The sequence below is a fragment of the Ambystoma mexicanum genome, chromosome 6q (assembly GCF_040938575.1).
Source record: "Ambystoma mexicanum isolate Mex_15411 chromosome 6q, UKY_AmexF1_1, whole genome shotgun sequence".
NCBI classification, from domain to species: domain Eukaryota; kingdom Metazoa; phylum Chordata; class Amphibia; order Caudata; family Ambystomatidae; genus Ambystoma; species Ambystoma mexicanum.
In genome coordinates this window covers 1,257,958,902-1,257,975,493 of record NC_090937.1, presented here as the reverse complement: position 1 = coordinate 1,257,975,493, position 16,592 = coordinate 1,257,958,902, and positions in this window count along the sequence as shown.

Sequence of the window (16,592 nt, the reverse complement as noted above, 5' to 3'; positions counted from 1 at the left end):
CTGACAGGAGCCTTCCCAGGGGCTGTGTGTTGTGGGTACACCTTAGGGGTGGGACCTGTGTGAATGGAGTCTGAAGTGAACTCACATTCTGTGTTATGGGTGTCTGGTTTCTGTGTGTGACACAATGCCTAAAACAGCCTTGACTGAAACTGACATGAATGGTGTGTAGTGTGCTAAATAACTGGGTATTTATCCTAATCCACATTCTTTGTTATGGGTGTCTAGGTGGAGTGAATGTCCTGAATGTCTGTCGGTCTGATTGGCTGTCTGCCTGCATGAATGCCCTTCTGCGTGATTAGTTCACTGAGCCTGGCTCAGCCTGAGTGAATGGGGACCAAATGTGTGTAACATGGGGCCTCTCATTCACCAATTTGTTCAGAAGCTGAAGTCGAAGCTGCCAAGCCCGAATGGTCCATTTGCTGCAAAACAAGCCATGAAATGAAATGAAAAAGCTCAACACTCCAAACACTTGTGCACACTTCGCTCTGCTTCGCGGTGGGGAGGGATTATAAAGCCCAGTTCCTTAAAGTGGCACTGTCTCATCTTCCAGCTGCCATGCCAGAAGCATCGTTTACTGCAAAACGAGTCCCAAAATGAAATGAAAAAGCTCCACACTCCAAACACGTGCGCACACTTTGCTCTGCTTCGCAGTGGGGAGTGTTTAAATAGCCCAGTTCCTTAATGTGGCAATGTTTCAATTTCCAGCTGCCAAGCCAGAAGCATCCATTAACTGCAAAACGAGTCACAAAATGAAAAGAAATGAAATAGCTTCATACGCCAAACATTTTGGCACACTTCGTTGCGCTTTGCCGTGGGGCAGGATTATGAAGCCCAGTTCCTTAAAGTGGCAATGTCTCAATTTCCAGCTCCCAAGCGAGAAGCGTCCGTATACTGTAAAACGAGTCACAAAATGAATTGAAAATGCGCCACATTCCAAACACTTGCGCACGCATATCAGTTTTAGCATAATACACACTCACCAAATCTTTGGGGAGATGAGGCTTCCTGTTCCTGGAGGTGTCAGACATAGAGGACTCTGAAACAGAAGTGGAATCAATGGACAACCTTTTCATGTCAAGCTCATACTGCATCTCGTTTTCCCTGAGTTGTAGTTTGTTCATTATTTGTCTCTCATTTCTGACTGAATGTACAGTTTTAAAAATTCAAGCTGTATTTTCATGTTCTATATTTCTAGAACCATCTCAGCTGACATGTTAGACATAGGTAGTCGTGAGGTCAGAGGATTGGAAGGTGGATTAACAATTACATTTTCATCCAAATCATCATCTCCCTCACTTTCTGTAGGATGAGGGCTAAGTGTTATACTTTGACCATTATTATTTTCCAGATCAATTCTGGGAGTAGGGGTTACAGGCCTACTCACAGATACCTGGTAATCCAACAAATTGTGTATTAGCTCAGATTTCTTTCCTTTAGTACTAAGACATTTTTCCTTAAATCATTTTTTCAGTTTTTCAACAGTAAGAGAAATAAGAGCTTCTGCCTTATAGTTTTCCATAGTGGACATGGTTTAGTACTTTACAGTATAGTAGCCTGGAGGATGTATTCCTTGAATACAAAACAACCAGGAGTCAATGTAATCCTACCTACAAATCCCACCAGCTGTAACACCAGTGTTAGAGGAGTTTCCCTGAAGTCCACCGTGAGGTAAGACTTTATAAAACTATCCCAATGGTTTTAGATCCACAACTCTTAGTATCAGTCTGGACTACTCATGGAACCTTGGCAGAGTGGCAGAGCAGTCAGCCTTATCATAAGAGGAAGATGTGAGCTGTAGGTCAGTACACTGAACCTAGTTAGTAATGCAATTCAATGAAACACAATAAATGTATATTAAAATATAGATGTATTATATTTACACAAGAATTACTTTTAAATACTTAGCATAAACCAAAACACTTTAGAATAATTTAGGATACTTTTCAAAGGCCACTGTTTAGTTTGCAGTTGCTCATGGTTACAATTGTTTCAGCTTTTGACACTAATGACAGTTCTACCGTATTATCGGTAATAACCGATACAATAAGGCATCTTTTATTGTCATGCCCGGAAACACAAACTATAAGAAGGTCACATTTAAAACATCTCCTCTCACCAACATTGCTGTGCGAGGAAGCCACTTGGTGGCCACCCCTTATTAACGGTGAAAAGACCTCATGGGTAATAGCGACAAAACAAATTCTTCAAAATGCCTTCGAAACAATTGAACAAAGCGAGATCTCTGTTTAAGTCCTGAGTTTAAGGACACTACTTTCTATTGTGAAACCTTTAACTGTTAGCATTTTTCTGTCCACTTTGCGACAGCAAGATTGAAATCGACACCTTGTAAAAATCACTAATGTGATTTAATCAAGTAAAAAAAATGTTTTAAAAATAAAGAAATTATCGGTAATAACGCGCACTCGGGCACACAGAAAGTGATACGTTAATTGTATTTAGTTAGCAAAACCATATAAGATAATGACGTTAGGAAGGAAAACAATTGGTTAGTGTAGTAGTAGCAGGGCTTAAGGTTCTAGGGGCAGATTCTTCGCACAGCAAGGCTTTTAAATTCCAAAACGCAGCCCTAGCTAAAGGCAGTTCGGACAGGTCTCAAAATCTTGACAAGCAGCAGAACAACAAAAACTCCTGTGGATATTTTCTTATCTCTCCTCTCTAAGATGCATGAGGATACAACCAACGTTGGAGACCCTGTTAGAGGACTCGGTAAAAGGGACACAAGGAACAACTTGGGTCAGAGGTAGGAGGGGGTTGCCCTGGACACCTCTACGTTCATTGCAACACTCGAAGCATCTTCTCTGATTAAGATAAGCAATACTTTTTTCCCCACAGTACCTTTGGTTTGTAGAAATGTTCATGGCTGGATTCTCTTTGATTTGGCAGCGGTGGGCCCGACCTCTGGATTCCTTGGTCTGGTGACGAAATGGCATGACAATGGACGGGATCTCTCAGCAGCAGTCTCGAGGACCCCTGGCACTGATTTGAGCAATTTATCTGGTCACTCTGCGGTTTTGGTACCTTTTCTGCAGCACCAACAAAGGACGTCATTCTTTTGTTGGTCTTCAATTCCACTCTTGTAAGGGGAGGGGAGGGGACGTGGACAAGTTGGATTGTGTCTCTGGAGGTTCACCTCAAGCTCAGCAAAGACTTGGACGGATTCGATCTTTCAAAGACGATGCACTTCGATTGGATCGAAAACTCCTGGTATTGTGGTTCCACAGCTCTGGAGAGGCACGGCGCCTCGGGAGATGGCTGAGATTGGAGTTTGATTAGGGACTGGTTGTTCCCACCAGTCAAAGGGAAGGGGTTGTCCTCTTCTGAGTTCCTCTGTCACATAGAAAACGGGGTCAGGACAGCATTGGTCATTTCACCGTTTTGTAAAGGGTCTGCAGACGTCTCTGGCCGTCTTCTTCTTCGGTTACTTCAGTTTCCAGTGGTCGACTTGACTTTCACCTCAGGAACCTCACCTTTTATTCAGTTTCAGCACACACTCCTCTGCAATCTCTCTCATGAGTTTACAGAAAGGCCGGTTGGCTGTCCATTTAGGCAATCAGGCAGAAAAGAGCAGGGGAGTGAAAAACTCCTCCCCCACATCCTGCCTGCCCACACTGTAGCCTAGGCAGGCACACACAAATGTTCCAGCCAAAGGCAAAACACTCACACATACCTCTCCTCCAGAATGGTAGAAGAAGGGCTAACAAAGAAATGCTAGAAATGGTGGAAAAAGAAAGAAGCCCCCAAGTTAGTACTTAGGTGCCCCTATTGTGCACAACCGGGACTGTGAATACGGTCTGCGGTAGGAAATATCACAATAGTCGGTAGAACACGTCCACTGCCACCAGGCATAACTAGACGGTTGTATATGTGACTAAAAAGTCATAGTCAGAATATAAAGAACAGTAGAAAGTAAGGATAAAGTAAGAATCTCAAAGGAGTACCCAAAGGGCTCCCAGCAACACTGGCCATAAGGAGCTGTGTGCTGCAAATGTAAATTACTTATGCCTTAAAAGAGATTTAGAAAAAGCAAAATACAGAGAACAGAGTTCCAAAAGGTAGTGCCCATAAGAATGAATGTGTTCAGAATTATTCAGGATAGAAAGAAAAAGGTCCAGCAAAAAGTGCTGGAGGTCTCACTAGGAAAGGGGATGAATCATACAAATTATAAATCTCCCTAACGGAGTCCATTACTCTTGTTCCATGCCAGGTCTTGTACATTTTGTCTGAATGCATTGGTCCCAGTTTTCCTTTACTTTGTGCTGCTTCCCGGGATCCAGCCAGGTTTCTGCATAGTCGGGTGCCAGCTTGTCATCATATTCTTTGAAAGAATAGTGAAAGAGACATGGCCAGGACAGTATTTCCTCCCCTTTCTTTCTTAGAATTCAACAACAGCAGTTCAGTAGAGTTAGGAAGGTGCTGCAAGAGCTGTAGGGCAGCATGGGGATGACACAGGAAGGAGTGCCGTCACAGAGGCAAAACACGGAGCGTGGAACACTGTGTAGGCAGGGACCAGAAAGGAAACAAAGAGAGCAGAATGGGAAGCAGGCAGGAAATTGGGAAGTTATAGAGGGGAAAGAAAATGAGAACAGCAGAACAAGGGTCCAATCCGGAAGAAGGCCATATGATGGACTGGTCTGCCAAACAAGTCCAGAGGTAACTGACAAATGAATCAGAATCTTCAAGGGGCTGTCATAAGACAACAGGAAAGATCCTCTGAAGAACATTACCAAGCAATTCTCTAATGCTAGTCCTGGTTATTTATGGTTCACTCCAATCCACTCACTACATATATGAAACTCTAGCACATTATGTACCTGATATTCTGGAGAATGTTCAGTTATGGCAGGAGGCAGGTGACTCCATGAGTGCAAAGGCATCTGTACCAGTTTTCGTTTTAATACAAAGACATGGAATACTAGAGGTATATGGCAGGTTACTAGCGGTTCTAATTGTACTGGTAGTGGACTGATTATCTCTGCCACTTTAATTGATCCTGGGAATCATCGCACAGACTTGGTAAAATACTTAGTTGACAGACACACCTCCTAACCAATCCCAAACTGGGGAACAACTGAGCATTTCCTGTCTGCAAACTTCTTTAACTGAATCTAGCTCTTCTGACATGTATAATTACTTCTTCATTGTGCCTGACAATATCTTTGCTCACAAGTGTTATTGTGGTACTGCTGATGATGGAATAGTTGTGGGGAACATTCTAGGGTGAAAACCGAAGGTCGGAAAGAATGGGGTGAACTGCATTGTGGCATGTGCGAGTTTGTTATCTGCAATCTCAGCTAATAGTTAACATAGACCCCAATGGTCCTGAAATTATGTTGTACAACATTTTAACAATTGTTCCATGGACTGATTTACTCTCTCGATCTGCCCGGCCAATTGTGGGTGGTAACTACATGATTTGTTACTATTTTACAGAGAACCGACCAAAACATAGTTACGAATATGCACCCCCATCAGAAACAATTATATCTGAAAACCAATGTAATCATATGACTTCTTTTTAAAAAACACTAACCAAGGTCGCAGCCATGGCTCATTTATCCAAGGCAATAGAATGTGCCAATTTAGGCAACGTATCTACCACTACCAAAAACCCCATGAAGTCTTCTGGTTTAGGTAGTTCTACTACAAAGTCTAAGGAAATCTGTTGCCCTGGTCTGTTTGCTGTAGACAATGGGCATAGCAACCTCCAATTGAGGCGCCTTATCTCTGGTCACATATTATACATAACTGTACAGAACTAGCCACCTGTTTCCTCATCAGGGGCCACCAGGATGATTGTGCCAATAAGTCTATTGTGTGTGAGATCCTAGGGTGACCTGCTAATGGAGCAGCATGGCACCAGACAGAGCTATGATTCTTGAAATGATCCATGGTGAAAATAAGGTGTGCTTCCAGAAAGGCCTACCATGTTCTATTTTATTGCTCCTCTAGCTCCTTTCCTACCCACTGTTCCATGTCACTTGAACTCAATTCTTAAATTAAAACATCATCAAAGGTGTTAGTCTGTATAGCAATGTGTACTGCAAATTTGAACTCAGACAAGTTCAATTTGTTTTATTTTTTTATTGTGCTTTGGTTAATTGAAACCTTATACATTTCCCATTGACATCAGGTGAGTCTGAAATCTTGTTGAGAGCCACCAGAGCCTCTTATTTTTGTAAATTTCGGTGCCCCAGCCCCTCTGTGCATTGCTTTTGCCTGGTCCCCACCGGCACTCATTTTCTGCTTCCCTGTATTAAGTGTATTCCAAAGTTGGGAAGCTAGAACCAGGAAGCTGGTTCCGCCAGCTCTTTTTACGGTGTATATGGCACCACCAGGCATAGGGCCTCATTACGACCCAGGCGGTAAGGGGTTTACGGCAGCGTAAACAGCGCCGACCCTTACCGCCTGAGTACGAGGTCCCTTAGCGCCATGGCGGATTTAACACCTGCTTTTAGCAGGTGTTAAAATCCATGGCGCTAAGGGATCATGGAGTTAATTACGCCACCATAATTTACGGTGGCGTAATTAACGCCTTCCCCACTCCCATTATGCCCTATGGGGCAAAAATGGGAATGGGGAAGGGTAAATGGGGATTGGGGACTTACCGCCCCGCCAAGGTCGGAATGGGGCGGTAAGTCCACCAACCACCATGGCGTAAACGTAGTTTACGCCATGGTGGTAAAGTCACGGCCCAGGCGGTAACTTACCGCCTGGGTCGTAATGAGGCCCATAGTGTTTTGGTGGATCTGGTGATTCTGGCAGATGATTTCAGGGTAAATTTGTTAGTGAGATATGGTGGGACTTGGTGGTTCAGGGCGTTGTAGGTGAGGCAGAAAGTTTTTAGGTCGATTTTCTCTTGTATGGAGAGCCACTTGCATGATTTTCTAATAGTAGAAATGTGCTCTCTCCTGGGTACGTTTAATGCAGCTCCCAGTGCGTTGTTTTGCGGAACCTGCAATTTGTTGATTATGGATTTGTTGGCACCTAAGTATAAGCCGTTGCAATAGTCCAATTTGGACTGTATGAGTGCCCTGGCCAATATGAGGCAACTGTTAGAGGACAGTAAGGGTCTGCAGGCCCTGATCAGCTGGCCTGTGTAGGCAGTGGCTGAGGCAGTCATATTGATTTGTTTAGAGAGGTTGGTGTTGGCATCAAGGTAGAAACCAAGGGTTTTTACACTTTTAGCAATGGGTATGGTGTTTACATCGATGATGATGCTGTTGTAGTTGGGGCAGAGTTTCAGCAGGTTGTTAGGTGAGCCAACAAGGAGCAATTCAGTCTTATCATCATTCAGGTAGAGGCCATGTGTGGCCATCCATGCCTGAATGATGGTGAAGACTTTGTTAATCCGTCCGATGTCAGAGTTGTAGTTGCCTGATAGAGTTAGGAGTATCTGGGTGTCATCTGCATAGCTGGTGTAGGTGACATCCAGATGGTCCACTTTGTTGAATAGTGGCTTTGTAAATATATTATACAAAGTTGGCGAAACACAGGATCCTTGAGGCACATCACATGTAATGGGGATCGGTTCGGCCGCCGCTGCGGGTGAGAAGACACGCATGGTTCTGTTTGCGAGGAAGGTTTGGATCCACGTGACAACAGAGTGGGAGAAGTGTGCTGCCGTTGACAGGTGGTCGCATAGGATTTTATATTCAACCAAGTCAAAGGCTGCTGAAAGGTCTAAAAGAAGTAGGATGGCAACACTACCTTTATCATTAAGTTCATCAATCTGACTTTTGAGGTTAGTTCCTGTTCCATGTTGGGGTATGAAGCCGGATTGACGGATTCCTAGTTGTTGGTTTGTCTCTAGATAGTCTTGAATTTGCAGGTAAGCACTCTATCTAGGATTTTCAATAGGAACGGGACAGTAGTGATCAGTAGTAGTAGTCTATAATTTGTTGGTATAGATGAGTCTAGTGTTTGTTTTTTTTAGAAGTGGGAGAACCCGAGATTGTTTCAAATTGCTTGGGACTGAGTTTCTGGTGAATGACAAATTTATTAGTTTGGTAATAAAGGGGGATAGATCTCTAGCTGCATCTTTTATAATCTGAGCAGGGCAACTATCTCCTTTACAGTTAGATGGTTTCAGGGAGGCTATGATTTTTTGTACCTCAAGTATGGTTACCTTGTTGAATATGAAGCCTGAGTTAATGTAAATGGGAGGTGGCGTGATTGGACTGGTAGATTTGCCAGAGGAAAGTTGTTGTTTGTTCTCAATTTTAGTTTGGAGCCCTGTTATTTTGTTGGCGAGGGCATTATGAATGCTGGTTCACCAGGGTTTGTCCTTCGTACAGGTATCTGCAGGAGGATTGGGGTTTTCTAGTTCCTTTAGAATGTTGAATAGTTCTCTAGTGCTAGATCCTGCCTGGTTTATCCTGGAGTTCAAAGTTTCTTTTTGGTGCGTATTATCTCTTTTTTATAAGCAGTGATATTAGTAAGATTAGCTCTGTTTTCTGTAGAGGATGCCGTTTTCCAAAGTGTCTCAAGTCTTCTTTTTTCTATCCTAAGTAGTTTGAGTTCAGGGGTGTACCAAGAGTTCAAATGTGCTCTGGGGTTACCTTTACGCATTTTCAATGGGGCAATGGTGTCGAAAGCTTTAGACATGGACTCGTTGTAGGTATTGACCAACAGGTTCAGGTCAGCTGTGATAGGTAGTGCATTAAGTGTGGGGACTACCAGAGGTATTACAGCTTCAGCTATAATGTTGCGTTTGTTCCTAGTCGGACATGCTGGTGCAATGGGGGGCTTTCTAGGCTCTAGGTTATTGATATTGATATCTAGAGAGAGGAGATGGTGATCAGTCCATCTAGATGGCGTCCCCGTCTCACAAATATCCACCACTCGCACCTGTCCAGATTCCTAGAACCCTGCGTTCCCTCCCTCCCGTCCTGATTCAGTTCCCATGGCTCGCCACCCGCACACTAGCTCCCACCTTCTCGAGCCCCCCACCATTCCTTCCCTGAGCACACCCGTAGAAGTCGCCCCACCCACCTCACTTCAGCATGACGCCACTCGCCCAATCTCCTACCACCACCCCACATCCAACTCTAAAATCAGAGTTGCTCTCTGGCAACCAACCAACTCCCTGCTTGGAAGCCCACTCCCCCTCCCCTTCCCACCTAAACTCATTGCTCCCAACCCTCCCTCAGATCGCTTATGAGAACTCCCCATCCCACCACGACACAACACCCCGCCCCCATCAAACTCGAAAATCAGAGACACACACTGGCGCGCCAATCAGCCCCTCCAATCCCACCCAAACTCATTACTCCCTCTGACAGCTATTGAGAACTCCCTAATACCCCTCGCCATGGCACCCCACCCCCTATCAAACTCCCAAGCCAGAGGAGTCCGCTGGCGCTCCAAACACCTCAAACCCTCACCCTCTTCAACCCCTACCTCCCACCCAACAGCAATCACCCCTTCCCTCCTTTCGCCCCCCCATACCTCAGAGTCACCATCCCCTATCTCATCACAGAAATGAGCAGCCCCCCACCCACAACCCACTCCATCATCTCCCTGCCTCACTGACCTTGAGCACCTCACTGCTCCCTTCCCCCATGCAACTCTTACTCACACCCCAACAACCTCCATGACCACACCCCACTCCGAAGTCAAGTGCATCCTTTTTAATGCCCGCTCTGTAGTGAAAAACAGACACAGAATGTTCGACCTCCTACTTCTGACAAACCTGATCTAGTCCTTTTCACTGAAACCTGGTTCTCGGATGACTTTGCCCCTGTTGCAAATGAGGCATTCCCCCCGGCTACTCCCTCATCCCACTCAACAGACCCTCAAAAGGAGACGGCGTGGCAGTCATTTTCAAATCTCACTTCTCCGTCCTACTCGTCGATTCTCAGACATGCATTCCATCATGCAAATCTCTCCTTGTTAAACTTTCACTACCTCCGGCTTTCTCCCACAGCTTCCTAATCATTTACTGACATCCTGGTTATGACAGACATTTCACAACCAACCTCTGTGGCTCTGTAGCCACCATTCAAGTAAATCATCCCTCCCTGATTCTCCTAGGAGATTTCAGTTTCTGGTTAGACATCTCCACCAACACCATGACCCATTCACTGGTCGACATTCTTGATGCGCTCAACCTCTCTCTTCACATGAACGGTCCAACTAATTAGTCGTCCATTTCTCCATCCTATCCCCTGCCCCTGCCCTCACCCCCCAACCCGCCGTCCCCCTTCACTGCAAATGCTGGAACAAACTAAAGATCTTCCCTGACCTAGCCGAAGCCCTGCTTCTCAGACCCCTCCATAACACCCCCCCGATGGATCCTTAACCATCAACTCCTTCGACTCATGGCTTAATGACTCACTTATTCCACTCACCCCCTCATGCCCTTCTTCCACACACCTTGGACCATTTCCCAAATGGTTTACTCCTCAACTGAGGAATGCCAAAAAATGAAATAAATCCTTGGAACGCAAAAGGCGAGCAGAAAAAAACAGTCTCAGTAGATCCACCTTCACCTTGCACCATCACAACTACAAATCAGAAATCTGAAAAGCCAAACAAGCCCACTACAACAATCGGATTCTCAACTGTGGAAACCGCAGCAAAGAACTCCACAGAATCGTATCTGAATTTGTCAAACCCACTTGTACCTGTGCCCAATCTACCCCATCACAATCACTCTGCGACTCTCTCTCCCTCCACTTCTACACCACTGCTCTCGACCTAACGACTTTAACAACAAACTGTCCCTCCTCTCCCGCCCCAAACACTGTCCAATCCAACAACCATCCCCCCTCCCGCCACCGCAACCCCCACCTTACCCACCTTTGACTCCTTCAAACCAATCTCCAGAGAAGAATTTCTTGACCTTCTATCTGCTCGAAAACCATCTAGTTCCCCCCTACACCCATGCCCTGCCTCAGTCCTCAAAGAAATATTCTTGTTCACCTGTGCAGAAGAGCATGCAAGAACCATCCTAAATGACTCGCTCGGCTCTGGAATCTTTCCCGATGCCTTCATAATTGCACATGTCAAGACTCTTCTCAAAAAACCATCCCTTGACCCCCTTAACTCCAAAAGTTACTGTCCCATCTCTAACACCAGATTCCTAGCAAAACTCATCGACCAAAATTGCATACTCACAACTAAACGCCTTTGTCAAATCCTACAACCTCCTTTACCCCACCCAATCAGGCTTCAGACCTCGACATGGAACCTTAACCACTCTGGCCTCAATCTGGGACGATCTTAAGATCACTGCAGTATGCGCTGCACTAATTCTCCTCGACCTGTCTGCAGCCTTCGACACAATTAACCATTGAATCCTTCTTGACCGCCTCCACTCCCTAGGAATCCCTGGAACCACTCTCAAATGGATCGCCTCCTTCCTCAACAACAGGAAACAAATAACCCTCATATCCCCTTTTGTCTCAGCTGCTTGTCCAGTTAATACTGGAGTACCGCAAGGCACATTTCTATCAGCTCTCCTATTCAACCTCTATATGTCCACCATCCCTGGAATAATCCGCCTGCACAATGTCCTGTGCTACAACTATGCTGACGATACCCAAATCGTCTTTAAACTCCACAGCTCAGACTCCAACTCTCAGCCCGACCTCGCAGCCTGCCGCCTAGATATCGACCGTGGATGACTACAAGCCACTTCCTCCTAAACCTCACTAAAACCGAAATCATGGTGTGCGGCAACACCAAGCTTCTCCCTCATCCACTCCCCTTGCCCCCTTCCATGGGCCAACCGCCAACCCCCTCGGTCAGAGTAAAAACCCTTGGATGCACTATGGAGTCTGGCCTAACCCTCTGCCGACAGATTAACAACGTATCTAAATCTTGTCACTACCATCTCAAATTTCTCAGGCGCATTTTTCTCTACCTCTTCTTCCCGAACATAATTGCTGCTGTTATGTCCATTATAATGTTGAGACAGGACTATGCCAACTACCTTTACCTAGGCGTCCGGTCATCCCACCTTAATAAACTCCAAAGAGCGCAAAATGCTGCTGCTAAAATGCTACTAGCCCCTGGTCCAAGAGACAACACCTTTCCAGCTCTCAGAACCCTCCACTGGCTCCCAGTTGGACGAAGGGCCACTTTCATGACCCTGTGCATCACTCATCGTGCAGTGTAAAAGACCGGCCCTCTATATCTGCAAGATAAGCTAAAACCTTACCTCCCACCCAGCACCCTAAGATCAAGCTCTGCCCTCCTTTTAGTGATCCCAACCATCAATTCTGTCAGGATCGGAGGATCCTCTTTCTCAGCATTGGCCCTGACTCTGGAACTCGCTTCCACCTCACATCCGACACACCCAAGACTATATGACATTCTGCAAATTACTAAAAACATGGCTCTTTCCATAACACCAACGACAACCCTAAAGATATGTCTGGACTCCCAACAACACAATGACTAAATACACAATGAGACTCTCTACCAGGTGTTCAACGACCTCTGATCCTACCCACAGGATAGGATGGATGGATTGATGGAGTGGATCAAGGGAATGGATTGAGGGAATAGATGGATGGAATGATGAAGGGAATGGATTGACAAAATGGGTGGATGGAATGGATGGTGTGGATGCATGTATGGAGTGATGGATGGGGCGAAGTGATGGAGTGGATGGAGAGGATAGAATTAATGGAACAGATAGACGCTTGTGAAATGAAGGGATTGAATGTATGGCGCGGATGCATGTGAAATGAATGGGCCGTATGTATATAGAGTAGATAGAATGAATGAACTAGAGAGAATAGACGAAATTAATAGAACTGACAAATGGAGAGGATGGGTGGATGGAGTGGATGAATGGATCTCACGAGTGGAATGGTGGATGGATTGATAGATGGAATGAATGGAGGGGAATGAGTGGATGGAGTGGATGGATGGTTGGAGGGGATCGATGGAATAGATGCTGGATGGAATGGATGGACGCTTTAGATAAAAAGACGACCGGATGGAAGGGATGGAGGACATGGATGGAGTGGATGGACGCATGTGGGGTGGGGAGAGTGGATGGAATGGATGGCGGGGATGCATGTAGAATGATTGGAATATATGTACAGAGAAATGGTGAATGCAATGGATGGAATGGTTGGAATATGTGTATATGGAATGTATAGATGGAATGGATGGATTTGGATGGTTACGGTTGGATAAAACGGATAGATGGAATGGATGGATGAATGGATGGAGCGGATGGAACAAATGGAGTGGAATCGATTGATGGATGGAACGAATGGAGTGGACCGAGTGGATAGAATGGTTGGATGAAACAGATGGAGTAGATGGAATGGATTGAACAGATGAATGAAATGAATGGGGTGGATGGAATTGAGGGAGTAAATTGGAATGGGATTGATCGATGGATGGAACGGATGGAGTAGACCGGATGGATTGAGTGGATGGAATGGATGGATGGGGCGGATGGATGGAACAGATAAAATAGATGGAATGAATGAAATTAATGGAATGGATGGAATATGTGGACTGGATGAGGTAGATGAAGTGGGCGGAGTGGATGGAATGGATGGGGTGGGTGAAATGGATGGAATGAATGAACCGGATGGAAAGATGGAATGGATGGAGTGGATGAAATGGGTGGAGTGGATGGAATGGATGAGATGGATAAAGTGGATGGAATGGATAGAGTGGATGGGTTGCATAGAATGGTTGGAATGGATGAAATGGTTGGAGTGGATAATATGGATAGAGTGGGTGGAAAGGATTGGATGGATGGAATGAATGGAGTGGATGGAGTGGATGAAAGAGATGGAGTGGATAAAATGGATGGAGTGGATGGAGGGAGTGGATCGATGGAGTGGATTGAGTGGATGAGATGGGTGGAATGGATGGAATTGGTGTTATTGATGGAATGGATGGAATTGGTGAAATGGATGGAATTGGTGTAATGGATGAAATTGATGGAATTGGTGTAATGGATGAAATGGATGGAATTGGTGTAATAGAATGAAATGGATGGAATAGATGGAATGGACGCAATGGATGAAATTAGTGTAATGGATGAAATGGATAGAGTGGATGGAATAGATAGAGTAGATGAAGTGGATGGATGGAATGGATGTAATCAATGAAATGGATGGAATAGATGGAATGGATTAAATGGATGGAATTGGCTTAATGGATCAAATGGATGGAATAGATGGAATGGATGAAATGGATAGAGTGGAGGGAATAGATAGAGTGGATGAAGTGGATGGATGGAATGGATTGAATGGATGAGATGGATGAGATGGATGAGACGAATGGAATGGATGGAATTGATGTAATGGGTAAAATGGATGGAATGGATAGAGTGGATGGAATAGATAGAGTGGAGGAAGTGGATGGAGTGAACAGAATGGATGGATTGAATGGGGCAGATGGAATGGATGGAATCGATGAAATGGATGGAATGGATGGAGTGGAAGGAGTGGAAGGAGTGAAAGGAGTGGATGGGATGGATTGAGTGGATGGGGTGGATGCAATGGATACAATGGAAGAAATGGATGGAGTTGGTGGAGGGAATGGATGGATGAATCGATGGATGGTCTGGAGGTATGGTATGGACTGAGTGGATGAAATGGGTGGAATGGATGGAATGGATGGAATGGAATGGAATGGAATGGGTGGAGTGGATGAAATGAATGGAATGGATGAAGTGGGTGGAATGGATGGAATGGAAGAAAAGGATTGAGTGGATGAAACGGATGGAAAAGGATGGAATTAATTGAGTACTCAGGTAGAACTATGAACATTAGCCTTGAGACCCTGACAGGATTGTGATAGTTAGCCTGAGTCGCTTCTAGATAGAAATGCAAATGTTGGCATGTCCCAAACTTGGGTGAAGCTGTGAACATTAGCCTGAATCCCATCTGGATCGAAATACGAATGCAAATGTTAACATGCCAACACGTGTATCACTGTGTACCCTACCTTCCTGTTTCCCATACTGTTGATATATATTCGTACCCCTCCCTGTCGCTGTAAACCCAGCCCCCTGTTTCTATGTGGCCGTGTGTCGCTATGTTCTCTGCCATCCTGTTCACGTGCCTGGTCTCGGGCGATTTACAGATAACCATCATATCACATCACTACGCTTACTCTCTACTATACACCATCATTCAACTAGAACACAGCTATACCCCTGATTAATTTGGCCTAGCTCTTCACATATGAATACAAACCCATGAACACCTCATCACCCTAATAAAACGCAGCTAATCAAGCACATTCCGGCCTAGTTGCTCACATATGCGTCCTTAGGCCTAACGCAGCCACAGCCCAGTCTGAGTGTCACACCACCAGACTGCACACATCCAACTGATATCTCCAGCACCACACCTAACACTAGGATGCAGCTACCACCTGGCAATTACATCAGCTGCACACATATCTGGTGCACCCACACACCCTATGACACTATCTACCTCTACTGACCAGAATTACGGTTCCCCAGGGCGTTCAACCTACCAGCACTTTGAGGTCATACCAATGATATATAGAGCTCTATATAAATGCCAAGTAACATAACATAACATAACATAACATAACATAACATAACAAGTAACATACACAGTATTTATACATTAATACATCATATCACAATCATCATCATAGTACATTTTAACAACATGTAAGTAAATCATACAAAATTACTTTATCATATCACAATATCGCTAAAAAGAACATTCTTCCATATAAAATAGGCTGCACCAGTATATACCAAGGAATGTGGACCCAAAATTGATCTGAAACAATCATATCCATATTACTCACGAGGTCACTGTAGCCCTTATAATAGTAGCTGCTAAGTTTAGGGCACTTAGTGAGTAGATGCCTCTCTGTTTCTACCTCCTGCTCACAGGAGCGACATTTCCTAAGTTCATAGGGTATAGACTTCCAACCCCCTGTATACTCATTACAGTGAAAAATATTAAAATGGAAAAGCATCATAAATCTTTTAAAATCATAATTCCCAATCTTCAATATTTTTTTTTTTGCATTTTTAAAGCGCTCGCACAGCACAGAGGCATGAGGCGCTGTTACAGAAATGTTTGTTGTTTTTGTTGTCTTAGTTGCATATTTATAATGCAGACCCGGGGATCGAACCTGTGTTGCTTCATGTCGTCTTGCTTCTAAAGCGAGCAAGTTGCCAGTGAGCTATCCTCCCGGGACTGATAGTCACATGGTTTTCCTATGTTAAAACTTTGCCTGGTGTATAAAACATATTTTTTGTGCTTAGATAGTTCAATGAGTTTATCATATCCCATTCAGCAGCTTTCTTTCTCAATTTGGAGTTAAAACTAGGGTCCTCATTATCATACACAGGGGCATCCAAATCAATGGATTGAGGAACGAATTCACGGTCAACTGCAGTGTTTCCATCAAACAATTCTTATGTCCGAAACGTGTGGCATTGGCAATAAAACCAAAAAGGCTTTCTCGGTCAGTCGTTCTCATTATGTTATTGTAAAGCTTAACACATCGAGTCTTCCTCTGAATTGATTATGAGACAATCCACCAGTTTGCACCTTATCGCTTCAACCGGAGCCACACAGGGGAGTTTGAGTACAGGC